Source organism: Hordeum vulgare, chromosome 2H (assembly GCF_904849725.1).
Source record: "Hordeum vulgare subsp. vulgare chromosome 2H, MorexV3_pseudomolecules_assembly, whole genome shotgun sequence".
Taxonomy (NCBI): Eukaryota; Viridiplantae; Streptophyta; class Magnoliopsida; order Poales; family Poaceae; genus Hordeum; species Hordeum vulgare.
Window position 1 is genome coordinate 331,500,649 of NC_058519.1, and position 27,613 is coordinate 331,528,261.

The following is a 27,613-nucleotide window of genomic DNA, read 5'->3' on the forward strand; positions in this document are numbered from 1 at the left end:
ACGTCTCCCATCGCCTCTCAATGGTGGTGCGCGTGTCCTCCTTGCACGTGTCCTTCAAGACCTGGCGTTGGTCTCTCTTCTGTCGCGAGTCTCTTGGGCATAGGACATCTCGTCTTGCACGTCGGTCCGGCGGGAAGTTTGTTGTTGTTGTTGGGCAACTATACCATAGGTTCCTTGCTTGCACCGCATCTAGTGTGGGCCTCGTCACAGCCGCATGGCGTGCGTGCGAAGGCCCCGCTATATCTAGACTATCACAGTTCTCAAAGCTCACCTGGCTTTGTATAATCACCCTCGAGTCCTCCATGTTGTCTAGTACAGGTCAGAGTTCAACAACAGCTGGGCCTGTGACAGGGCTTCCCCGGCGGTTTTGGGCAAGGAGTGGTTCGAGGCTTGGGTGGCGCTCTTACTCTTGGCATTGCTAGGAGGAGCGCTCCCTCGTCTTGCTGTACGTGCATTCCCTCCTCGAGAGGTTGACGCGAATCTTGACCCTTTGCACCCTGAGAATGGCGCGCTGAGGTCTTCTCCGCACGCCTGTTGAGGTCGCCTCCCCTTGGATGCTGGTTGCGTTTGTCTTGTGAAGCACATGGCGGAAGCACCGTTGCATGCATCATGGCATTAGCCGTGGCTTTTGCCATCATTGCTGATGTAGCGTCACCTTCGGACATCGTCGGTGCATCCTCGGAAGCTACGACTACTGGGTCTGGATCGTAGCTCACGAAGCTTCGTGCGGTATTGTGGTTGTGCTATCTAGTGTGGTGTGCATGATGGTCGTCCCTGCCTTAATCGCCCATAGCATCTAGCGAGGGCAACTTAGACAAACACAAGATGGTTGTTGATGCTCCCCTGGACTTCTTGGGTGCCATTGTGAAAGCACATATGCTCCCTTGGTGGTTTTCATAAATCTTGACAACATACACTGTCTCTTGGACTAATACTTTTACCTAGTATATTTCAGGAATAGTCCACACACATGCATTGGCTAAGGATTGTGTGGAGAAGCACCAAGGAAGGAAAGGAATGGGATTGGCCAAGATTGAAGCTACAAGACTCTACATTTTATATTTGTGAGAAATCACATTTGAGTCCATAGGAAAGCCAATACTATGAAAAGGGGGTGAGGTATCTATGATGAATTGGTTTCTCAAGTTCTTAGAGATAGCCACCAAAAATACTCAACCATTCTCCCACAAAATTCTCTGTCCAAAGCCTAAACATCTTCCACTTGGCCCTACTGATTTTTAGAGACAAAACATATGCCAAACCCTAGAATCACGGTACCAACAACTTCCACTTTGGTGCCGCCGAAAATCAGTGACCAACTTTCTAGTCTATCGATTTCAAGAATCAGAATTTCCAATTTTTGAAATTGGTCTCACCAAGATTTAGAAACTGCCCTAGGTCGCCATATCGCTATCACCGATATTCCTATATCGTTTTCACTGAGAATCCGAAACTTGCCACATTTATTGCAACTAGGTGCCACCGAGATTAATTTTGGTTTCATCGAGTTGGGAAATAATGTTGTAATTGTTGGATTTTTGGAGATGCCTATACATACCCCTCCACCACCTCGCACTTGTAGAGTAAGGACTGAGAACCCACACACACACACACTTGCCCTATCAATTTTCCTGAGAGAGAGAGAGAGCAACCTGCTCATGTGTTGAGATCAAGATATTCCATTCCTACCATTTGAAACTTGATCTCTATCCTCCCCAAGTTGCTTTCCACCCAATCAATGTCTTCTACCTAAGCCAAATCTATGAGAGAAGATTGAGTGTTGAGGAGACTATCTTTTGAAGCACAAGAGCAAGGAGTTCATCGTTCTACGGCATTTATTATCTTTTGGAGGGTCGTGCCTATTAGATTGGTTAGGTGTCCCTTGGGAGCCCCCTACTTTGTGTTGTGGAGTTAAACCAAGAAGTTTGTATATTCAAGGAGATCGCCTACTTCGTGAAGATCTACCCCGAGTGAGGCTAGTCTTGTGTGGACATAATCCCCGGTGGAATAGACAAGGCCGCTTCTTCGTGGACCCCTTGTGGGTGGAGCACTTCATGGAATCTCACAGTTGTTACCCTCCGTGGGTTCAAGTCTTCACTAACGTGGAAATACGATAGCACCACCTATCGAAACCATGCCAAACATCATCATGTCGATCTTTACTTTTTATCTTCCTAAACTCTACTCTTTACTTATATGTGCAATGTCTTTACTTTTCGCTGCCATATATGTTGACTATCATGTGTAGGGTGCATTATACTTGTTAGAATTGCTAAAATATGGCAACAATTAAAATTGTGAAAAGGTTTGGTTTTAATTTATGCCAGTAGTCTATTCATCCTCCCTCTAGACATCCCTTCTAGTGATCTCACAATTGGTATGAGAGCTTTGGTCTCCATAGCCTTCGTTTAATCACCATTGGAGGAAGATGGATGTGTCTACTTTGGGGAATCTTAGATGTAGAGTGCATGTTCTGAGTGGATATTATTATGGACAATGGAAAGATGAAATGCTTGATATATTTGACGAATTCCTTTTGAGAAAATATGTTCAAATTCCCTATGTGCCTCCCATTTATCCCTTATATCCGTCTCATGATGAAGAAGTTAATATGCTTGGCAATCTTAAAATAGTTAATCTCGTCATTAAAGGAGTGTTAGGATATGTGCTTAATCAAATGAATAACTTCAATGTGCTTATACTTTGTGGAAAGATTTGGAGAAAAGATATTTCGGTTACTCCATGAAAAATCTTGATGTCAATTTCCAAAAATCTATTGCCTTTCACAAGATGAAGCCAAATGATCTAAATTTTCATAAATATTTATTTGATCTTCGTGACCTCATGCATGCTAAAGGAGATGCCATTGCCATTAATAACATCATTCTTGAAGCCATTCACATGCATAAACATGAACATTGTCATGGTCAACACTCTGACGAATCTCTTGATTCTTCTGACGAGGATATTCCATCTCACGATGATAATGTGGAGCATGTATAGTATGATGATGACGGGAAGTTTGACATAGAGTATGAGAAGACCATGAGGATCCTTAGTCTTATGGCAAACCTTAGAGATTACATGGTCGGAGAAAAGGGAGTGGATACTTGAAAGTGGATACACAGATCACATGATCGGAGATAAAGACATGTTTTATAAGATCACACTAAATGGTGGAAAATGAAGGTATGTAATTTTTGGTGACAACTCCAAGGGTATGGTACTTGGTCTTGGTAAGCTGTCCATATCTGATGATAGTTCCATTCAAAATGTCATGCTTGTTGAATCGCTTGGCTACAATCTTATTTCCGTATCTAGATTATCCGATTTTTGTTTTGATGTGCTATTTACGAAAGTTTATTTCCAAGTGTTTCATCTTGATAATCATAACATGATCTTTACTGGTTTTCATAGAGGCGATCTATAGATTGTTGATTTCGCTAAAAATCCAAACCTCGTACATGTCTTATTGCAAAATCTTCTAAAGTTTGGTTATGGAATAGAAGGCTAGGACATGTTGTTATGCGTCATCTTGGTGGTATTATCAAAGGTGATCATATTATTGGTGTTAAATATGTTATCTTTGAAAGAGAGAGACTTTGTAGTGCTAGTCAAGCAGGTAAACAAGTTGTTGGAAGTCACCCCGTGAAGAACACCATGACAACTAGAACACCACTTGAGTTGCTTCACTTGGATCTCTTTGGTCCCAATGCTTACAAGAGCCTCGGTGCAAATTCTTTTGGTGTAATTATTGTTGATGACCTATATAGATTTAGGTGGGTATTATTTCGTGATGACAAGTTCCTGGTACAAAAGATCTTCAATAACTTTGCTCGGAAAGCCCAAAATCAGTTTGAAGTGAAGATCAAAAAAGTTCGGAGCGACAATGGATTGGAGTTAAAGAAAACAAATGTGCATACTTTTCTTGATGAAGAAGGTATCTCACATGAATTGCCGGCAATGTACACACCTCAACAAAATGGAGTTGTTGAGAGGAAGAACCGGACTCTCATAGAGATGTCTAGAATGATGCTTGATACGTCCATCTTGCATCATTCTTTTATGTTGATACTTATCGCTTTATGGGCTGTTATTACACTTCACGGTACACTACTTATGCCTTTTCTCTTTTATTTTACAAGGTTTACATGAAGAGGGAGAATGCCGGCAGCTGGAATTCTGGCCTGAAAAAGGAGCAAGTTAGAGATATCTATTCTGCGCAACTCCAAAAGCCATAAAACAACGAGGAATTATTTTGGAATTTATGAAAAATACTGGGTAGAAGAAGTACTAGGGGGGAGCCATGAGGAGGCCACAAGCCTGCTAGGCGCGGCTTACCCCTCTAGCCGCGCCTAGGGGGCTTGTGGGCTCCCTGTTGGCCCTCTGGCTCCCCTCTTTTGCTATAAGGAGGGTTTCGTTCCAGAAAAAATCAAGAGGACGCTTTCGGGAGGAATCGCCGCTGCCACGAGGTGGAACTTGAGAAGAACCAATCTAGAGCTCCGGCAGGGCCGTCCTGCCGGGGAAACTTCCCTCCCGGAGGGGGAAATCATCGCCATCGTCATCACCAACACTCCTCTCATCGGAGGGGACTCATCACCATCAACATCCTCATCAGCACCATCTCATCTCCAAACACTAGTTCATCTCTTATAACCAATCTCTGTCTCGCGACTCCGATTGGTACTTGTAAGTTTGCTAGTAGTGTTAATTACTCATTGTAGTTAATGCTAGTTGGATTACTCGGTGCAAGATTATATGTTCAGATCCTTGATGCTATTCAATACCTCTCTGGTCATGAACATAATTATGCTTTGTGAGTAGTCACTTTTGTTCCTGAGGACATGGGATAAGTATTGCTATAAGTAGTCATGTGAATTTGGTATTCGTTCGATATTTTGATGCGTTGTATGTTGTTTTTCCTCTAGTGGTGTTATGTGCACGTCGACTACATAACACTTCACCATTATTTGGGCCTAGAGGTAGGCATTGGGAAGTAGTAAGTATATGATGGGTTGCTAGAGTGACAGAAGCTTAAACCCTAGTTTATGCGTTGCTTCGTAAGGGGCTGATTTGGATCCACTAGTTTAATGCTATGGTTACCCTTTGTCTTAATTCTTCTTTCGTAGTTGCGGATGCTTGCGAGAGGGGTTAATCATAAGTGGGATGTTTGTCCAAGTAAGGGCAGCACCCAAGCACGGGTCCACACACATATCAAACTATCAAAGTAGCGAACGCGAATCCTATGAACATGATGACAACTAGCTTGACAGAAATTCCCATGTGTCCTCGGGAGCGCTTTACCTCCTATAAGAGTTTGTCCATGCTTGTCCCTTGCTAAAAAAGGGATTGGGCCACCTTGCTGCACCTTTGCTACTTGTTACCTACTACCTGCTACGAATCATCTTATCACACAACTGTCTGTTACCGATAATTTCAGTGCTTGCAGAGAATACCTTGCTGAAAACCACTTGTCATATCCTTCTGCTCCTCGTTGGGTTCGACACACTTACTTATCAAAAGGTCTACGATAGATCCCCTACACTTGTGGGTCATCAAGACTCTTTTCTGGCGCTGTTGCCGGGGAGTGAAGCGCCTTTGGTAAGTGGAATTTTGTAAGGGAACATTTATATAGTGTGCTGAAATATATAGTCACTTGTCACTATGGAAACTAATACTTTGAGGAGTTTGTTCGGGGTATCTTGACCTCGAACGGACGCACAAGGAGTTGCTCCTCAACTTGCTGCACCTACTGAAAATACTTGTTATGAAATTCCTTAGGGTATGCTTGAGAAACTGGTGCCTAATCCTTTTAGGGTTTATTTAAGCTTTCAGGTTTGCCCGAGGATGACGTCAAGAAGAAGGTCTTTCCCTTATCTTTGGGGGATAAAGCATTGACATGGTATAGGCTATGTGATGATACTGGATCATGGAACTACAACCGATTGAAATTGGAATTTCATCAAAAGTTTTATCCTATGCATTTGGTACATCGTGATCGGAATTATATTTATAATTTTTGGCCTCGTGACAGAGAAAGTATCACTCAAGCTTGAGCGAGGCTTAAATCAATGTTATATTCGTGCCCTAACCATGAGCTCTCGAGAGAAATTATCATTCAGAACTTCTATGCTCGGCTTTCTCCTGATAATCGCACCATGCTTGACACTTCTTGTACCGGTTCTTTTATGAAGAGAGATATTGACTTCAAACGGAATTTATTGGAAAGAATTGAACGCAACTCTGAAGATTGGGAGTTTGAAGAACGTAAGGATTCAGGTATGAATCTCAAGTTTGATTGCGTTAAATCCTTTCTCGAAACAAATACTTTTTGTGATTTTAGCGCTAAATATGGACTTGACTCTGAGATAGTAGCTTCATTCTATGAATCATTTGCTGCTCATATTTATCTCCCTAAAGAGAAGTGGTTTAAATATCATCCTCCCTTAGAAGTCAATGTAGTTAAGCCCCATCCAGTTGAAGAAAAAGTAATTGCTTATAATGATCCTATTGTTCCCAGTGCTTACATTAAGATACCACCTTTCCCTGTTAGGATAAAGGATCATTCTAAAGTTTCAACTGTGATACGTATGGGCTACATTAGAACACCTACACCCCTGAACAAATTAGAGTTGAACCTACCATTGCTATTATCAAAGATCTCTTATCCGACAATGTTGATGGACATGATATTCAGTTCTCTGAAGATGCTGCTAGAATTGCTAAACCACATGCTAGAGACAAACATAGGCCTCTTGTTGCCACGCCTGTTGTTTCTGTTAAGATAGGAGATCATTGTTATCATGGTTAATGTGACGTGGGTGCTAGTGTTAGTGCAATACCTCAATCTTTATATGATGAAATTAAAGACAAGATTTCACCTGTCGAGATGGAACCCATTGATGTCACTATTCAACTTGCCAATAGAGATACTATCCGCCCTTTGGGAATTGTTAGAGATGTTGAAGTCTTGTGTGGTAAAACTAAGTATCCTGCTGATTTTCTCGTTCTTGCTACCACACAAGATAGCTTTTGTCCCATCATATTTGGCAGACCTTTTCTCAATACTATCAATGCTCATATTGACTGTGAGAAGCAAACTGTCACTGTTGGCTTTGAAGGTGTGTCACATGAGTTCAATTTCTCCAAGTTCGGTAGACAACCTCATGAAAAAGAGTTGTCTAGTAAGGATGAAATTATTGCTCTAGCTTCTATTGTTTTGCCTCCTATCGATCCTTTAGAGCAATACTTTCTTGAGCATGAAAATGATATGCATATTGATGAAAGGAATGAGATAGATAGAGTTATCTTTGAACAACATCCCATCCTTAATTATAATTTGCATGTTGAACTGCTTGGAGATCCACCCCCACGAAAGGGTGATCCCGTGTTCGAGCTTAAACAGTTGCCTGATACTCTTAAGTATGCTTATCTAGATGAAAAAGAGATATATCTTGTTATTATTAGTGCTAGCCTCTCAGAGCATGAAGAAAAGAAGTTATAAAAAACTCTGAGGAAGCACCGTGCTGCTATTGGATATACTCTTGATGATCTTAAGGGCATTAGTCGCACTCTGTGCCACCACAAAATTAAAGCCGATCCTGATTCCAAACCAGTTGCTGATCATAAACGGAGATTAAATCCTAAGATGAATGAGGTAGTAAGAAAAGAAATACTAAAGCTCCTGGAAGCAGGTATTATCTATCCTGTTGCTCATAGTGATTGGGTAAGTCCGGTGCATTGCGTCCCTAAGAAGGGAGGTATTACCGTTGTCCCTAATGATAAGGATGAATTGATCCCACAGAGGATTATTACTTGCTATAGGATGGTGATTGATTTTAGGAAATTGAATAAGTCCACTAGGAAAGATGATTACCCTTTGGCTTTTATTGACCAAATGCTAGAAAGATTGTCTAAACACACACACTTCTGCTTTCTAGATGGTTATTCTGGTTTCTCCCAAATACCTGTTGCACAATATGACTAGGAGAAAACCACTTTCACCTGCCTTTTCGTTACCTTTGCTTATAGACGTATGCCTTTTGTATTATGTAATGCACCTGCTACCTTTCAAAGATGTATGATGGCTATATTCTCTGACTTTTGTGAATAGATTGTTGAGGCTTTCATGGATGACTTCTCCGTTTACGGGTCTTCTTTTGATGATTGCCTCAGCAACCTTGATCGAGTTTGGCAGAGATGTAAAGATACCAATCTTGTCTTGAATTGGGAGAAGTGCCACTTTATTGTTAATGAAGGCATTGTCTTAGGACATAAAATTTCTGAAAGAGGTATTGAAGTCGATAAGGCTAAAGTTGATGCGATCGACAAAATGACATGCCCTACAGATATCAAAGGTATAAGAAGTTTCCTTGGTCATGCTGGTTTCTATAGAAGGTTCATTAAAGACTTCTCTAAGATTTCTAGGCCTCTTACCAATCTCTTGCAAAAGGATATTCCTTTTGTTTTTTACGATGATTGTGAGGAAGCCTTCGAAATACTTAAAAAGGCCTTGATAACTGTGCCTATTGTTCAACCACCTGATTGGAACTTACCTTTTGAAATCACGTGTGATGCTAGTGATTATGCTGTTGGCGTTGTTCTAGGACAAAGAGTTGATAAGAAGTTAAATGTTATTCACTATGCTAGTAAAACTCTAGACAGTGCCCAAAGAAACTATGCTACTACTGAAAAGGAATTTTTAGCAGTCGTGTTTGCATATGAAAAGTTCAGATCTTACATAGTTGATTCCAAATTAAGTATTCACACTGATCACGCTGCTATTAAGTATCTCATGGAAAAGAAGGATGGTAAACCTAGACTTATCAGATGGGTTCTCTTGCAACAAGAATTTGATTTGCATGTTGTTGATCGGAAGGGTGTTGAGAACCTCGTAGCAGATAACTTGTCTTGGTTGGAGAATGTTCTTGATGACCCACAACCTATTGATGATAGCTTTCGTGATGAACAATTGAATGTCATCAATGCTTCACATAGTACACCGTGGTATGCTGATTATGCAAATTATATCGTTGCCAAATATATACCACCTAGTTTCACATACCAACAAAAGAAGAAATTCTTCTTTGATTTGATACATTACTTTTGGGATGATCCTCAACTTTATAAAGAAGGAGTAGATGGTGTTATTAGACATTGTGTACCTGAGCATGAACAGGGACTGATCCTATAGAAGTGTCACTCCGAGGCTTACGAAGGACACCATGCGGGAGATAGAACTGCACACAATGTATTGCAATCAGGTTTCTATTGGCCCACTCTCTTCAAGGATGCTCGTAAGTTTGTCTTGTCTTGTGATGAATGTCAAAGAATAGGTAATATCAATAAACGTCAGGAAATGCCTATGAATTATTCACTTGTAATTGAACCATTTGATGTTTGGGGTTTTGATTATATGGGACCTATTCCAAAATCCAATGGGTATACTCATATCCTAGTTGTTGTTGATTACGTTACTAAGTGGGTAGAAGCTATCCCAACTAGTAGTGCTGATCACAACACCTCTATCAGGATGCTTAAAGAAGTTATTTTCCCTAGATTTGGAGTCCGTAGATATCTCATGACTGATAGTGGTTCACATTTCATTCATGGTGCTTTTCGTAAAACGCTTGCTAAGTATGATGTCAACCATAGAGTTGCATCTCCCTATCATCCTCAGTCGAGTGGTCAAGTAGAGCTAAGCAATAGAGAGATTAAACTAATTCTGCAAAAGACTGTCAATAGGTCTAGAAAGAATTGGTCTAAGAAGCTTGCTGATGCACTGTGGGCTTATAGAACTTCTTATAAGAATCCCATGGGCATGTCTCCGTACAAAATGGTTTACGGTAAAGCATGTCATTTACCTCTTGAGCTAGAGCATAAGGCTTATTTGGCAATCAAAGAGCTCAACTTTGATTTCAAACTTGCTGGTGAGAAGAGGTTATTTGATATTATCTCACTTGATGAATGGAGAGCTCAGGCATATGAACATGCCAAGTTGTTCAACGAAAAGGTTAAGAGGTGGCATGATAAAAGGATACAAATGCGTGAGTTCAATGTAGGTGATTATGTCTTGCTATATAATTCTCGTTTAAGATTTTTTGCACGCAAGCATCTCTCTCAGTCGGAAGGTCCATATATTGTTGAGGAAGTATATCGTTCCGGTGCCATCAAGATCAACAACACGGAAGGTAATTTTCCGAGAGTGGTAAATGGGCAAAGAATCAAGCATTATATCTCACATACTCGCATAAATATTGAAAGCAATATTATCAATACCATAACTCCGAAGGAGTACATAAGGGATATTTATCAGCCTATTTCAGACTCCGAAAACGAAGAGGTATGTGATTCGGTAAGTAAACCGACTCCAAAACTTTTCCAGTAGGAGTTTTTCTCCGTTTTGGAATTTTTAGAAAAATAGAAAAATTTAAAGTAGTCCGGAAAGCGCACGAGGAGGCAACAATCCTGCAGGCGCGGGCCATCCCCCTGCCCGCGTCAGGGGGGCTTGTGACCACCTCGTGTGCCTCCCGGACTTCGTTTTCTTGCGGTGTACTCCTTCTAGTCGGGAAAAATTCATTATATATTCTCTCGAAAGGTCTGACCTCCGTATCACGCAATTATCCTCTGTTTTCGTTTCGAGCTATTGTGCACACAGATCTAGATTGCTATGGCGTGACCAAAAGCTCCAAAGGACAAGTTCTTCGAGAAGGTCATCAATCCCTACCTCGCGGGAGTGTTGCAACACCCTCAATCTATCGAGATGCGTGAGGGGTGCTGCACATCCGTGATGTTGAGGTGCCCAAGAAGACCGGAAGCGTGGAGGCCAGGATCGAAGCAATGGAGCCGCAAGTCTTCAAGTGCCAAGGGATGGTGGAACATGGACTCAACGCCAACCACATGATGATCACGGAGTTCACCAACAAGCACAAGATCGATGCCAATGACATCGGGAAGCACCTCTCCAGGCTCTATGACAGGATTGATCACCTCCAAGCAGAGATCTATGTCCCGCTGAACCAAAACTGTGAGTATGAGTATAGATTTAAATCAATACGGTTGGCTGCAGATTTGAGGATTCCGGAGACTCGATCATCTTTCCATGATGGAGCACCTATTCCATGGAAGACGGAGGATCAATCCCAGGTTGCAACAACTCCACCACCATCACCTCCGAAGGAAGACAACTAAGCACGGGTATGGGCAATCCCCTTGGCTTATGCCAAGCTTGGGGGAGTTGCCCCGGTATCGTATCACCATCACATCTTCTGCCTTTACCTTTTTCTTGGTTCGATCCTTTTTGGTTTTATCTTTCTCTAGTAGAATAAAGTTCTTAGTCTTCTAGGTTTGAGTTTTTCTTTGTGTCACCCCCAGTGTATTCGAGCTCGTGAGTCATATAATAAAGAGTGTTTTAGTTAAGGGCCTTGCTTCATGCCATGATCTAAAGAAAAAATGATAAAAGAACAAAAGCATGAAAGATCATGTAATGATCTTATGGGAAGTGATGTCTTCACATATAAAAAGAATGTTGATTGAAACTTGTTGTGGGTGGACAAACATCGACCTTGGACATTGTTGCAATTAATAGGAAGAGATAAAGAAAGAGAGGTTCAGATATAAATATATCATCTTTGACACCGTCTATGGTTGGGAACACTCATTAAACTATTACAAGATTAGAAGTAGATGTTGGACAAGGAAGACAACATAATGAATTATGTTTGCTTGGTTTGGAACAATGTCATATGACTTGAGATCCCTTAGCATGTGATGCTTGCTTCCACCTCATATCAGCCAAAACTTCTGCACCAAGTAGAGATACTACTTGTGCATCCATAAACCTTCAACCCAGTTTCGCCATGAGAGTCCACCATACCTACTTATGGATTGAATAAGATCCCTCAAGTAAGTTGTCATCGGTGCAAGCAATAAAAATTGCTCCCTAAATTTGTATGATCTATTAGTGTGTGGAAAATAAGCTTTGCACGAACCTACGATGAGGAAGACATAAAAGCGACGAACTGCATAATAAAGTTCTTTATCACAGGAGGCAATATAAAGTGATGTTCCTTCACACTAACACGCCACACATCCAAACCTCAAAAGCGCATGACAACCTCTGCTTCCCTCTGCGAAGGGCCTATCTTGTACCTTTACTTTTTGTCCTTAAAAGTGTCAGGGTGATTGACACCAATTCCTTATTTCGCCTTTATCTTGGCTAACATCATATGCTAGGGAAAGATATATATTCATATGTCAACTTGGAAGTAAGTATTCATGAATTATTATTGTTGACATTACCCTTGAGGTAAATAGTTGGGAGGCGAAACTATAAGCCCCTATCATTCTCTATGTCCAATTGAAACTTTGATCTCATGAGTACCATGTGAGTTTTGGCAATTGTAGAAGACTAAAAATTGATTGAGTATGTGGATTTGCTTTACACTCTCTTATTTGACTCTTTCCGATGTTATGATAAATTGCAATTGCTTCAATGACTAAAGGCTATTGGTTGTTAATTCTCAATAAGGTTCTTGATCCATACTTTACTTTGTGAAGGAATTATCACTTTAGCATAAGAGTTTATATGATGATATTGATGTTCTAATTATGTTCATGATGCTTACATGTCAGTATCTTGTTATTTCGACACCTCTATCTCTAAAATGTGGGCATATTTATTGATCTCGGCTTCCGCTTGAGGACAAGCGAGGTCTAAGCTTGGGGGAGTTGATACGTCCATTTTGCATCATGCTTTTTATGTTGATATTTATCGCTTTGTGGCATGTTATTACACTTCACGGTACAATACTTATGCCTTTTCTCTTTTATTTTACAAGGTTTACATGAAGAGGGAGATTGCCGGCAGCTGGAATTCTGGCCTAAAAAAGGAGAAAGTTTGAGATACCTATTCTGCGCAACTCCAAAAGTCGTGAAAATCAACGAGGAATTATTTTGGAATTTATAAAAAATACTGGGTGGAAGAAGTACCAGAGGGGAGCCACCAGGAGGCCACAAGCCTGCTAGGCGCGGCCTACCAACTAGCCACGCCTAGGGGGCTTGTGGGCTCCCTGTTGGCCCTCTGGCTCCCCTCTTTTGCTATAAGGATTTTTTTTTTCCAGAAAAAAATCAAGAGGAGGCTTTCGGGAGGAATCGCCGCCGCCACGAGGCGAAACTTGAGCAGAACCAATCTAGAGCTCCGGCAGGGCCGTCCTGCCGGGGAAACTTCCCTCCCGAAGGGGGAAATCATCGCCATCGTCATCACCAACACTCCTCTCGTCGGAGGGGACTCATCACCATCAACATCTTCATCAGCACCATCTCATCTCCAAACCCTAGTTCATCTCTTGTAACCAATCTCCGTCTCGTGACTCCGATTGGTACTTGTAAGGTTGCTAGTAGTGTTAATTACTCTTTGTAGTTGATGCTAGTTGGATTACTCGGTGGAAGATTATATGTTTAGATCCTTGATGCTATTCAATACCTCTGTAGTCATGAACATAATTATGCTTTGTGAGTAGTCACTTTTGTTCCCGAGGACATGGGATAAGTCTTGCTATAAGTAGTCATGTGAATTTGGTATTCCTTCGATACTTTGATGCGTTGTATGTTGTTTTTCCTCTAGTGGTGTTATGTGAACGTCGACTACATAGCACTTCACCATTATTTGGGCCTAGAGGAAGGCATTGGGAAGTAGTAAGTAGATGATGGGTTGCTAGAGTGACAGAAGCTTAAACCCTAGTTTATGCGTTGCTTCGTAAGGGGCTGATTTGGATCCACTAGTTTAATGCTACGGTTAGACTTTGTCTTAGTTCTTCTTTCGTAGTTGCGGATGCTTGCGAGAGGGGTTAATCATAAGTGGGATGTTTGTCCATGTAAGGGCAGCACCCAAGCACCGGTCCACCCACATATCAAACTATCAAAGTAGCGAACGCGAATCATATGAACATGATGAAAACTAGCTTGACAGAAATTCCCATGTGTCCTCGAGAGTGCTTTACCTCCTATAAGAGTTTGTCCAGGCTTGTACCTTGATACAAAAGGGATTGGGCCACCTTGCTTGACCTTTTCTACTTGCTACCTGCTACTTTCTATGAATCGTCTTATCACACAACTATCTGTTACCGATAATTTCAGTGCTTGCAGAGAATACCTTGCTGAAAACCACTTGTCAGATCTTTCTGCTCCTTGTTGGGTTCGACACTCTTACTTATCGAAAGGACTACGATTGATCCCCTACACTTGTGGGTCATCAATGCTTGACGAATACATGCCGCCAAGACACTTTTCGGCAGAAGCCATCGAAACAGCTTGTCATGCCACGAACCGACTCTACCTACACAAGATTCTAGATAAAACGTCATATGATCTACTCACACGTAACAAACCCCAAGTTCTATACTTTTGAGAATTCTGATCAAAGTGTCATATTCTTTATAAGCATCGTTGTTCTAAATTTGCTCCTAAATCTCATGAAGGTTTCCTACTTGGTTACAGATCAAACTCTCACACTTACCATGTCTACAACAACTTAACTCAAAAAGAGGAAGAGATGGTAGATGTGAAGTTGATGAATCTAATGGTTTCCAACTCTAACAATTTCCAAATGATGTAAGTGATAAGGTACCTTCAGAAGCCATCCAAGACTTGCCTATTAGCAAGATTCGTCCCATGGAGGTGAAGGAAAGTACTTCATTAACACAAGTGGAAGCTCCCACTTTGCGTCAAGGCGAACCACAAAACAACATGAAGGCATCCACAAGCGGTACACGCCATGATGAAGAGGAGGAAGAAGTACATCATGATGATCTACCTCAACCTTCCTCACCACCATCTCAAGGAGATGACACCTTCAACGACAACGAATAAGAAGATCATGAGGAAGCTCCACCATCCAATAGGAAACAACTTTCACGAGTTGGATCAAGAGTGGACAAGGATCACCCACTGAATCAAATATTCAGTGACATACAAACTGGGAGAATCACCCGCTCTAAAACTCGTTTAGCTAAATTTTGTGAGAATTACTCATTTATCTCTAGCATTGAGCCTATGAAGGTTGAAGAAATACTTCAAGACCCGGATTGGTTGAATGCCATGCATGAAGACCTACACATCTTCGAGAGGAATGAAGTTTGGACACTCGTGGAAAAGCCCAAGGACGAGGACAACATCATCATACAAAATGGGTGTTTTGGAACAAGAAATATGAAGACGGTTAAGTTGTACGCAACAAGGCACGTCTCGTTGCTCAAGGTTACGCTCAAGTTGAAGGTGTGGACTACGGTTTGACCTATGCCCCTGTTGCTATATTTGAGGCCATTCGTATTCTTCTCGCTTATGCCAATAACCATGATATTACTCTTTACCAAATGGATATCAAAATTGATTTTCTGAATGGTGAAATTGATGTGGAAGTTTATGTCAAACAACCTACCGGCTTTGTGAACCCTAAGAAACCTTATCATGTTTACAAACTTCGTAAAGCTTTATATGGACTCAAACAAGCCCCTCAAGCTTGGTACAAATGCCTAACAAAGTTCCAAATTTGAAAAGGGTTTTGAGATTGGTAAAACTAACACATCCTTATTCACCAAAAGAGTTAATGGTGAACTATTTGTGTGCCAAATATGTGTGGATGATATTGTATTTGGTTCTAGTAACCCACATTTTAGTGAAAAGTTTGGAAGGTTTATGTTCGTGAAGTATGAGATGTCTATGATGTGTGAGCTTAAATTTTTCCTTTGTTTGCACATCAAACAAACGGGAGAAAGTACATTTATCTCTAAAACCAAGTACACCAAGAACTTGATCAAAAAGTTCAACAAGCAAGAATGCAAGGGTATGAAAACTCCCATGCCTACTAGTGGACATGTTTATCTCACTAAGGAGGACAAATTGGTTGATAAAAAGGTTTATCGATCAATGATAGTTTCATTTCTATATATATGTGCCTCCCGTCCGAATATCATGTTGAGCGTTTGCATGTGTGCCCGATATCAAGCGGCACCTAAGGGGTGTCATCTAAAGGTTGTGACAAGAATTGTGAGATACTTCATACATACGCCAAACTTGTTGTTATTCCTGTTGGCTATTCCGACTCGGACTATGCCGGAGATAAGGTTGGTAGAAAATACACCTTTGGTACATGTCAATTTCTTGGGAGATCTCTTGTCTCTCGGTCATCCAAGAAACAAAACTAGGTATTATTATCTATCGCCGAAGCGGAATACATTGCCGCCGGATCAAGTTGTGCGCAATTACTATGCACGACGCAAACTCTTAAGTATTATGGAATTTATGGGAAACATGCTCTGTTGTTGTGTGACAATGAAAGTGCAATTAAAATTGACCATAATCCCATGCAACATTCTCGAACTAAACATATTCAAGTGCGACATCATTTCATTCATGATCATGTTGGTAAAAGAGATACTAATCTCAAGCACGTTCGTACCGACAAAATTGGCTGGTATCTTTACCAAGCCACTTGATGAGAAAGTGTTTTGTCACTTGAGGAGTGAGTTGAACATCATTGATGCTTCAAACTTGAGCTAGACTCACTTGGATGCATGCAAGGGCATGAGCTTACTTGTTTATTACATGATGCTATCGATATGACACTATCTTATATCTTGGAAAGCTATGCTCCCTTGTATTGCAACTAACCCTTTGTGTACTTGGAATAAGTACACTCCACAATATTTCCATAAACTCACATCACAAGCAATCTTGTCGGAGATGAAGGAAGAAGACAACAAAATCATATCCTTGACAACTATTTGATAAAAAGTTCACTCTTGTTATTTGTATATATTATGCTCTTCCTTGCGTGAATAACCAATGTAGGTGAAAAGTGAACCAAAACAAAAAGGATAGCTCCAAACTCAACATGATCTTCATCAACATTGAGCATCCACGACAAGTTCACATACATGCCACGTCATCAACATCATTCAAAGGTATGTATTCATATCCTTGATAATGATGTACGCCAAGTCATGAGGTAAAGAAACTCAAGTGGTATGAAGACATTAAAATGCTTAACCAAATAATGGCAACTCCATTTTGCGCTTTACTATGAGTATGACCTATGATCAAGCAATCTTGCTTGGCTCCTCAAGTCAATATACTCTAATATAGGTGACCTAGTCACCACCCAACATCTAGATGAAGATTCTTGTATGGCTCATATTTATGTTTCATGATTTCTTGGAACCATTCAGTTCTCATCTATATGTATGTATATATTTCAAAAGAAGAACTTCATCAGGGGAGAAACTTCAATGATCCCAGACACAATATAAGGGGGAGTCATCTAGGATCCCTAACTCAAGGTGGAGAAATATCAAGGAACCCTTGTCCATACTAAAAGGGGGGATTTCAAGGAACCCTTATTCATACTGGAAGGGGGAGAAAAGTTCAAGGAACCCTTATCTATACTCAAGGGGAGAAGAATCAAGGAACCCTTATCAAAGAAAGAAGAATCTAGGACCCCTTACTCTCAATGAACCCTTATCCTGTGACCTTTTAGGAAATTAATGCCAAAGGCGGAGATATATCAAAGCATCTAAATGCTTATATCAAAGGGCAGATCTACCAAAGGGGAGATCTGCCAAAGGAGGAGATATATCAAAGCCTACACATTCGGAGGGAGAGATACCATTAAGGGGGAGAGATATATAAACTTGTATTTCCTATTTTGGATAGAACTTGTCCTTACCTACCTACTCCCAATATCTACATGCCATGATTCAAGGGGAGAGGAAATCTTACATGTTCACATTCACAGAAGAAAGTTATAAATATTCTTCGAGACATATCTAATATCAAATCATACTCTCAATATAAGTTCCATGTCTTGGTACTATTGAAGCTCTTTGCATCTTTAAAATAGAATACCCTTGTGTTATCTAACATTTGTTTTCCCAAGTATACTACTATCGCTAAGATGCTAAAGAAACTCAAGGTAAGTATATGCATCATATCCATGTTCAAGATGATCTCTTGTCTCTTGCACATATTGTTTGCAAGAGTGTGTCTTGAACATGGAAGTATTTCATTCACATATGTTTGATGCATATATCTAAGATTCAAATGACTTGTCTTGTCCCTTCTACTATGTGTGTGCTCATGTAGTCCAAAACTAACATCTCTTAAAGGGGGACTGCACACAATTAGGGGGAGCTTGTATTAGTCATGTATCTTTCAAAGCTGTCATATTCTACTACTTATCTTTATTTGAAGCTTTGATTGTATGTTGTCATAAATTACAATAAAGGGGGAGATTGGAAGCACATATGCTCCCTTGGTGGTTTTGATAATTCATGACAACATACATTGTCTCTTGGACTAACACTTTTACCTAGTATATTTCAGGAATAGTCCATAGACATGCATTAGCTAAGGATTGTATGGAGAAGCCCCAATGAAGGAAATGAATAGGATTGGCCAAGCTTCAAGCTACAAGACTCTACATTTTATATTTCTAAGAAATCACAATTGAGTCCATAGGAAAACCAATACTATTAAAAGGGGGCGAGGTATCTATGGTAAATTGGTTGCTCAAGTGCTTTGAGAAAGCCACCAAAACTACTCACCATTCTCCCACAAAATTCTCTGCCTAAAGCCTAAACATCAAAATCGATGCCACCAACATTTTACACTAGGGCCTACTAATTTCTCAAAGGAAAAACCTATGCCAAACCCTAGAATCTCGGTACCACCAACGTCCACTTTTGTGCCACCAAAAACAATGACCAACTTTCTGGTCTGACTTTTTCAAGAATCAGAATTTCTGAGTTTTCAAATCGGTCTCACTGAGATTTGGAAACTGACATAGGTCACCATATTGGTACCACCAAGATTCCTATATCGGTCTCATCGAGAATTATAAAGTTGCCACATTTAGTGCAACTCGGTGCCACTGAGATTCATTTCTGTTTCATCGAGTTGGGTGATAATTATGTAACGGTTGGATTTTTGGAGATGCCTATTTATACCCCTCCACCACCTCTCACTCGTAGAGAATACACACACACTTGCCTTATCAGTTTTCTTGAGAGAGAACCACCAAATGATGTCTTGAGATCAAGATATTCCATTCCTACCATTCAAAACTTGATGTCTAGCCTCCAAAGTTGCTTTCCACCCAATCAATCTTTTCCACCCAATCAAAATCTGTGAGAGAGTGATTGAATGTTGAGGAGACTATCTTTTGAAGCACCAAGGCAAGGAGTTCATCACTCTATCGTATCTATTACCTTTTGGAGGGTGTTGCCTCCTAGATTAGTTAGGTGTCGCTTGGGAGCCTCCTACTCCGTGTTGTGGAGTTGAACCAAGAAGTTTGTATAGGAAAGGTGATTGCCTACTTCATCAAGATCTACCTCCATGGACGTAAGCCATGGTGGAATATACAAGGCCACTTCTTCGTGGACCCCTTATGGGTGAAGCCCTTCATGGACTATCGCAGCTGTTAACCTCTGTGGGTTGGAGTCTCCACCAACATGGACATACGATATCACCACCTATCGGAACCATGCCAAAAATCAGTCTGTCCATCTTTGCTTTTGATCTTCATAAACTCTACTCTTTACTTACATGTGCAATGTATTTCCTTTCCCCTGCCATATATGTTGACTACCATGTGTAGGGTGCACTAGGCTTGTTAGAATTCTTGAAATCCGCCAGCAATTAAAATTGGGAAAAGGCTAGGTTTTATTTTATCCAAGTAGTCTATTCACCCCCCCTCTAGACATCCCTTATAATGATCCCACACATGGGCTTAATGAAGATGTTGAGGAACAAACTCAGCATCGACGAAGATTCATGCACCGAATCCCCCCTACCTGGTGCACCAAGGATGTCGGGGAAACTAAAAATCTATGGGACCGACAATGCCCCTTTCTGCAGTTCTATGGGGATATTGGGCGCACAAAGAGCATCACTCACGGTTGCATGCATAGTGGTTTAGACAGGTTTGGGCCTCTAGGGAGCTTAAACCCATATGTCATGTGTTTTGGTGGATTATGTATGTGTTCATAGTACAGGAGCGCTCATCCGGCAAGGACGCGCAAGGGTTCCACCTACGAGTGTAGAATGAACAGATAGTAGACCCATGTAAAGGAACCCTTGGTCCTCCTTTTAGAGTCCAAGGGGTTGCCATGGTGGCTAAAATGGTCTGTAAGTGGGTAAACATTCCACATGATAGCTGCCAAAACTACTGGTAGGAGCTATAGTGGGAAATGCCTAACTCAGACGGACTGGGACTGGTGCATTAAATGAGTCCTGAGGTGGCGCGTTGGCGATGTTCCTCGGCAAGGATTGCCTCTCCTTCACTGTCGTTCGCCTAGCTACCTCTTATTCTTTTGCCATGTCGTAGGACGGGCGTCATTAAAACTTTCATTACTCCACCGAGCTGCCACATGCCTCGGCCAGCTCCATCTGACCACATGACCACTTGATACCTAGCTTATGTAGACAATCAGCCCACTGACGTGAAGCAATGTGCTGGTTGGTGGAGGCCTTGGCAGGGACGCTCAATGTTGGGTCTTCTTCTACCGGCAAGGAGGCTTGTCGGTTGTCTTTGGTCTTTGCTGCATGTTGCTTGGAGGTTGGTCGACAAGGTCTTGTTGGCCCGGAGGCCGCGGTTGCATGTGTACAACTCTTGGTACTAAGGGCCCCGTATCTTAGTACACCGACAACATGAGTACAAAAAGAAAGAAGGCACGACAGCTAAGTGTTACTTCTCTGGCGATGATGAAATCCAGCGCTAGTGCTAGGGTTTGGAGCTCGAGAGCAGAGACTTGGAGGTAAGAGTAATAATTGAGCCCGGGGCAAGTATTTATAAGGAGGGGTGGAACAAGAATATCCAAAAAAATGTACGGGTATGCCCCGGACTCTTTCGCTTAGTGGGGCATGTGGCATGCATGCAATATGTGTGACAACCCACTACCTCCGATGTGTAGCGACAAACGTGCGAAATGAGGCGGTAAGAGTGGTAAAAGATAAGAGTGAAAATTTAAGTGTTTGGTTGGATTTGTCTTTAAGAGACACGAATATTGTGAATACAATCAACACGTGTCAATTGCAATGCATATAATTGGAGTTGAACAGTGTTACGAGAGATAAGCGTAGATGATCTTTAAGGGCCTGATCACATTTTCCTAGATAAAACTCAAAGATATAGCTATAGGTAAGAAGTTGTAGAGGACCGAACTCCATAGTGTCTCATATGATATATTCAAATGACAAGTGTTCTGGTTCAAACACAAACATAAAATACGAAGACAAACTTAGTTTCTTGAAGCCATAGATAAGAATACGAAGACGAAAGGAATGCCTTCAGGAGGGGTTGGAGCCGTTGCCCACCGTATAAGAATGTTTGACCCAGCCACGACCCACAATTATCATGGCGCTCTGAAGTTATATTATTTGTTAATGTATTCACACTTAGTGTGTATAACTCCATTTGTTGTACACATATGTTACTTCATGTGTTGTGCATCAAAGTCATCGAAGTGCATGAGTGTTAGGATGTGTGTGCATTCACTAGACATTTGAGGATTCAAAGAAACTTAGCTCACACCGCAATTTGCAAAACCTCTTCTCATCCAAAGGCCTTGTGAAGATATCAATCAATTGCTCTTCTGTCTTCACGTCCTTGATGGCGATGTCTCTCCTCCACACATGATCATGAAGGAAATGATGTCGTATGACTCGTATCTCAATGTTCTTTGTCTTTGAGTGTTGTACTCGGTTGTGGGCGATCTTGATAGCACTCTCATTGTCACAGTAGAGCGGTACCTTTCTTTTTGTTGATGTTGAAAGCACCATTAGTCCATAAGGTGGTTTTGGTAATTAAGCATAACATATGCATCACTTGACTAATGATCTTATCCAAGTATATTCTAGAAAAGTTCAAAGATGCATTGGCTATAGGATTGTGAGGAGATGCCCCTTGATGCAAGAAGACTCTACATTTTCCATTTGTGAGAAATCACGTTAGGTCCATAGGAAAGCAAATACTATTAAAAGGGGGTGAGGTATTATGATGAATTGGTTGCTAAAGTTCTTAGAGGTAGCCACGAAAAATATTCACTCATTCTCCCACAAAATGCCTCTGTCCAAAGCTAAACCTGCAAAATCGATGCCACCAACTATTTCCATTCGGCGCTACAGATTTTACACTTGACAAATCCTATGCCAAACCCTACCATCTTGGTACCACCAACTTTCACATTGGTGCCACCGAGATTCACTGACCAACTTTCTGTTGAGAAGATTTCAAGAATCGGAATTTCTGAGTTAGAAATTGGTCTCATTGAGATTTGGAAACTGGTCTAGGTCATCGTATAGGTACCACCGAGGTTCCTATATCGGTCTCATCGAGAATTCAAAAGTTGCCACATTTAGTGCAACTCGGTACCACCGAGAGTCATTTCGGTGTCACCGAGTTGGAAAATAACGTTGTAACGGTTGGATTTTGGGGAATGTGCAAATATACACCTCCACCTACCTCTCTTTCGCAGGGGAGGCACTTAGAACAAACTTACACTTGCCAGATCCATTTTTCTGAGAGAGAGCCACCTACTCATGTGTTGATATCAAGAGATTCCATTCCAACCATTTGAACCTCGATTTCTAGCCTCCCCAAGTTGCTTTCCACAACAATCTCTCCTACTCATGCCAGATCTGTGAGAGAGTGATTGAGTGTTGAGGAGACTATCTTTAGAAGCTCAAGAGCAATGAGTTCATCGTTCTTCCGCATCTATTACCTTTTGGAGGCTGGGGCCTCCTAGATTGGTTAGGTGTCGCTTGGGAGCCTCCTACTTCGTGTTGTGGAGTTGAACCAAGATGTTTGTAAGGTCTAGGAGATCGCCTACTTCGTGAAGATCTACAGTGACTGAGGCTGGTCCTTTGTGGATGGAATCAGTGGTGGAATAGACAAGGCCGCTTCTTCGTGGACCCCGTGTGGGTGTAGCCCTCCGTGGTCGCTCGCAATCATTACCCTCTGTGGGTTGAATTCTCCACTAACATGGATGTACGATACCGCCACCTATCAGAATCATGCCAAAAATCATCGTGTCGACATTTGCATTTGATCTCCCTACCTTACCCTCTACTTTATATTTAAATCACTTACTTTCCGCTGCTATACTCTTAGATGTGCATGTGTAGGGTGAACTTGGCTAGTCATAATTGCTAAAACTAGCCTACAACTATATTTGGGAAAAGGCTAAGTTTTTATCTTGTCAAGTAGTCTAATCTCTCCCCCTCTAGACATAGTTTTGATCCTACAAGTGGTACCAGAGCTTTGGTATCCATTGCATTGGTTTCACAACCTAGGAGAGTGTGACGTCTAGTGAGGGAAATTATCACCGTAGAGGTCCATATATCGATGGTACTAATTTTTCTAGTTGGAAGCATAAGATGAAAATGCATATTCTTGGTCATAATATTGTCGTTTGGGACGTTGTTCGTGTTGGTGTGCAAGGTGATTTCTTTGGAGAAGGAAAAGAACCAGATCATGATGGGACAGCAGATGATTTGAAGATGTTGCAATACAATGCTCAAGCCTATGATATCCTCTTCAACTGCTTGTGTGCTGAAGAATTCAACAAAATCAGTCGCCTTGAGAATGTATAGGAAATTTGAGATACTTTGGTTAATATGCACGAAGGAACCGATTCTGTCAGGGAATCTAATTTGGGTGTGCTTCAAAGTCAACTTGACAACTTCAATATGAAGGATGGTGAAGGAGTCGCTGAGATGTATTCTAGGCTAGCTCTCATCACAAATGAGATTGCCGGCTTAGGTAGTGAACAGATGACCGATAAATTCATCATTCAGAAGATACTTAGAGCCTTGGATGGAAGATACGACATCATGTGCACATTAATCCAATTGATGCCAAACTACAAGGATGTCAAGCCAACTAAAGTCATTGGAAGGATTGTTGCTCATGAAATGTCTCTCAAGGACAAAGATGAGTTGCACAACAAGTCAAGCGGTGCTTACAAAGCTTCAAGTGATACTCCCGCTACTTCAAGTGACAACCTTGTTACCAATGAAGAGATCAGCCTCATGGTCAGAAAATTCAACAACTTTTACAAGAGTAGAGGCAAACAAATAAGCTCAAGCTCAAGATATGATTAGAAGCGTTCATCTAGTCGTGACCGACACTACTACAACCGTGCAAAGCTCGGACACTATTCCAACAAGTGCTCAGCTCCCCACAAACGAGGAGAAGAGTCACCTAGAAGACAAAGCTCAAGAAATCATTCACCTCGCAGAGAGAGAAGGAGTAGAGAAGATCATTATGAACAAAGACACTCCCGGATAGGCAAAGAATCAGAGAAGAAAGACAAGTACACAAAGAGTAGTCCTAGAAGAAGATATCAAACTCACGTTGGTGAATGGGTTTCGGGCTCTGAGTCTGACAACCAATCTGAGAGAAGCTATCACTCCAACTCCGACTATAGTCAAGATGAAGATGTTGCCGGTATTGCAATCATTTCCTCCAACTCCTACGACTTATTTGATTAACCAAATGAAGGGATTGGAAACTACTTCATGGAAAAAGGCCCCAAGGTATGACACCCCGAGTACTTTGACTTTGATAGTGGTGAGGATAACTTGTTAGGAGAATATGACTTGCTCTTTGATAAGACTAGTGATAACATTGAAAATGAACTTGAAAATAAAAATGCTAGTCAAGAGAAATCAAATGATGATGATAAGAAATAAATTGATTGACTAATTAAATAATTAAACACTCTTAAGTTAGTTCATGAAATTACTCTAGAAGATCATAGAGAGCTTGCAAGATCTCATGAGAAGCTAATCCTCGAGAAGCTTAATTAAGAGCAAGAACAGGAGTTTCTAAAAGAAATCAATGATGATGTTCGAAAGAAGGGTTCTTCTTATCTCGCCAAACGATTACTCTTGTCAACTTTTGTTCAACAAGTTAAACCTAAGAACACTAGTAACAAAGGCAAGAAATTTCTTCATCTAGTAACAACAATGCTAAAGATAGATCAATTCATGTTGTTGCTAGTAGCTCTCTTTATTGCACTATTGATTCTCTCACCCAAGTTACACTTGAGCAAGAAAACGATTTATTGAAAGGGATTATAGAGAGAGGTGTCTTCAAGAGTCTTGTCGGAAGTAAGCAATTCGAGGAAATTATGCGCAAGCAAGGACGACATCAGAAGAAGCAAGGTGTTGGCTACTTCAATGTCAACAGAGATGTTTGGGAAGAAGTTCCATATCCCATTCCCAAGTTTGTTCCTCAAGAGAAGTATGATCCTACTACTCCCAATGGAACAAGCTCTCAAGATGACCTTCTACCACAAGACCACAAGGGCAAGGGAAAGCTTCAAGAGGAGATTGACTTATTTGAGGAAGAACTCTAAGCTGAGGTCGAGTGGATTCACAAGGACACTTCTAAAACTACCTCATCTAGTGCTACCACAACTCCAAGGATCCCCATCAAGGTCATGTGGGTACCCAATAGGAAGAACTATAAAGTTCTTGAGGGGTGACTCCGCCAATGAAATTCACTCTTATTCATTTTGACAAGAACTATATGCAATCAACTCCAACCATCTACATTAGTTCAAGGAGTCACACATTTCCTGAAAGGTGAGCAAGGGGCAAGGTATTAATGCATATTTGGATGTCACCTCCCATGTATTTTACTCTATCTCCATAGATATCCTTGCATTTGTTCATTTTGCTTTGGGACTAACCCATGTAGGTGAGAAGGGTAAGAAACAACAAGGATTTATCCCATCTCAAGATGATCTTCATCAACAATGAGCATCCACCACTACTACACATACTTGAAGTCTTCTACGACAACACCCAAGGTTAGTTTATCCCTCTTAGGGGGGATGTCACATCTATGGGGACCTTTACTCTAAGACATGAGTATAAGCGTCTCCTAAATGATGTGAACACATTAATGTTTTATGTAAAAGTGGTAACCCCACTTGTGCTTAATCGATGAGTATGACCAATGATCAAGTATTCTTGCTTGGATCCTAAGTCAATATACTCATATCTAGATGACTTTGTTATCGACAAAGTGCTTGATAGATGCTAGGATGTTTGTGCATGTTCACCTTGTTTTATTTGATATCTTATTGTGTGAGCATGTTGGTATGCATATTCTGCTCATTCGAGGATATCCAATTGTTGTTATTTGGCTTTCTATTTCTTTTTGCCAATTGGGTATACAAGACTTCCTAAGTACCTTTCTCTAGCTATCTATACTTTCTTGTCTTAAATTCTTTTCATGATTCATCACAAAATTTGAGCAAGCACTTTAGGGACACTCTATGTGAGGAGCACTCATAGATCCCTCTCGACAAGGACTGAATTCCAAAACCTCCCAAAGTGCATCTCGTTGTGACCAATCTCAAAATCTTGGTCCCACCGAAGCCTAGGGTTGATCAGGTTTTCTCATATCGGTACCACTGGATCATTCTTTTTGGATTCACTGAGTTTCTTTGTCACCTCACAGTTAAGGAACTTGGTGGCACTGAAAATTCAATCTCAGTGTCACCGACAGCAAGGAGATAGATATCCAGCACAACCCGACGGTTGAAATTCTTCTTCAAACATTGTGTGTTGTCCCTCCTCGCTGTCGCGCCCTAGTCCTCTGGACTTCTTCTTGATACTACCGTGCGCCCTCTCCACCAGAGTCCTCGCCGCCGATGGAATCTTCACCAGCGTTGCCGCCGTAGCGGATCCTCGCCGAGTTAGGATACATATCTTTTCCTTTTTGCACTCTACTAAATCTGATTCTTGCGCAAATAGGCACTCAAAAATCTGCCCAATTGCTACTAATTCTACCGAGAAGAGAATTAATATAGTTTAGCAAGCAATGAAAAATTTAGTGTTAAAAGTCCGCAAAATTGAATATCGGTGTCACCGATTCATAAAGTTCTCGGTGGAACCGAGTTCTCCTTTTCGATGAAACCAAAAAGGGTGCCAAGTTTGTGTTAATGAGAACATATTTCTCGGTGGCTCCAAATTTTTTGACTCGGTGGAACCAAAATCCCCCTTTGCTGAATGTTAAAACTAAGTTTTTGAGAGTACAAAATTTTCAAAAACTTCTGCAATTTTGTAATGCTCATCCATTCCAGCTCTTCTATATCTTTTCGCATGGTCTGCATGTGTGCTTGTTTGCTAGTCTGCTTGTCTGCTTGGTCTTGCGAGAATGTTAGGTTTAGAGGATAGTCAAAACAACTTCAGTGAGCCTAGTGGTGAAATGGACCCACGCACTAGTCCTGAGAGGACACCTTTTGACCCAGGTACTCCAAGCTCCCATGGCTTTCCCAAGGCAGCTACCAGGTCTAGGAGGAAGATTAATTTTGATGAAGAAGTTGTTGACTTCATCCTTGAGGAATCTGCTCCCGAGAAGGAGAAGGAGAAGACCATAGTCAGGAAGACTGTGAGGAAGACACTAGATCACCAAAATCTAGGCTTGCAAAGAATCCATGTCAGAACAGAGCCAGAAATAGGAATGTCTATGTTGTTGGGAGGCCAACCTCAATGTATGAAGATCCAGCAGAAGCTGCTCATGATGAGGACGAAGAAATTATAG

At 41.2% G+C, this 27,613-nt stretch overlaps 1 pseudogene; it reads left to right on the forward strand.

Annotated features, from left to right (window-relative positions):
• The first annotated feature begins 20 nt into the window (after positions 1–20).
• On the forward strand, positions 21–27,613 carry LOC123426975 (annotated as a pseudogene).